The sequence below is a fragment of the Poecilia latipinna genome, unplaced genomic scaffold (genome assembly GCF_001443285.1).
Source record: "Poecilia latipinna isolate Pla-1442-1.1 unplaced genomic scaffold, P_latipinna-1.0 Scaffold4905, whole genome shotgun sequence".
In the NCBI taxonomy this organism is placed as follows: Eukaryota; Metazoa; Chordata; class Actinopteri; order Cyprinodontiformes; family Poeciliidae; genus Poecilia; species Poecilia latipinna.
Window position 1 is genome coordinate 22,188 of NW_015117521.1, and position 475 is coordinate 22,662.

At 39.8% G+C, this 475-nt stretch overlaps 1 long non-coding RNA gene across 1 annotated transcript; it reads left to right on the plus strand.

Annotated features, from left to right (window-relative positions):
- The first annotated feature begins 163 nt into the window (after positions 1-163).
- LOC106943132 (uncharacterized) lies at positions 164-462 on the plus strand. The gene is made up of 2 exons (XR_001423829.1): positions 164-255; positions 357-462. It is a non-coding gene; the product is annotated as an uncharacterized LOC106943132 (long non-coding RNA).
- The last annotated feature ends 13 nt before the right edge of the window (positions 463-475 follow it).

Here is a 475-nt window from a genome sequence, read left to right on the forward strand (position 1 = left end):
GTTTAGCTCAGGTGTGTTGGACCAGAGACACATGTAAAGGATGCAGGACACCATCACTGAGGACTGGAGGTGGACACTCCTGTGTCAGTGGATGAAGTCCTTCATGGATTCATTTTATGTTCTGTCATTGTTCTTCATAATTATTTTTTTACATTATCTTGTATTTTTACATTTTATTCTTATTGTGTTTTAGAGGCGATGTTGTTCAGCTGGCAGGAGAAGGAGGAACGACAACCGGCCCCAATAATAAGCGATGTGAGAGAAATATTGAAGTTATGAGAATAAAATCTTTGTTTCTGTTTCTACAGAGAAGGTCAAGTGAAGAACATGTTTATGATTCTCATGTTTCTCTACAGTGAGAAATGCTCCTATTCCATCACATCTTCAGTGTGTCGACATGAAAGTGCTTCAGGTTTCAGACATCCTGCCGGGTGTTGGGTATTTATTATATGCTGCAAGACCGTCCAAGGATATG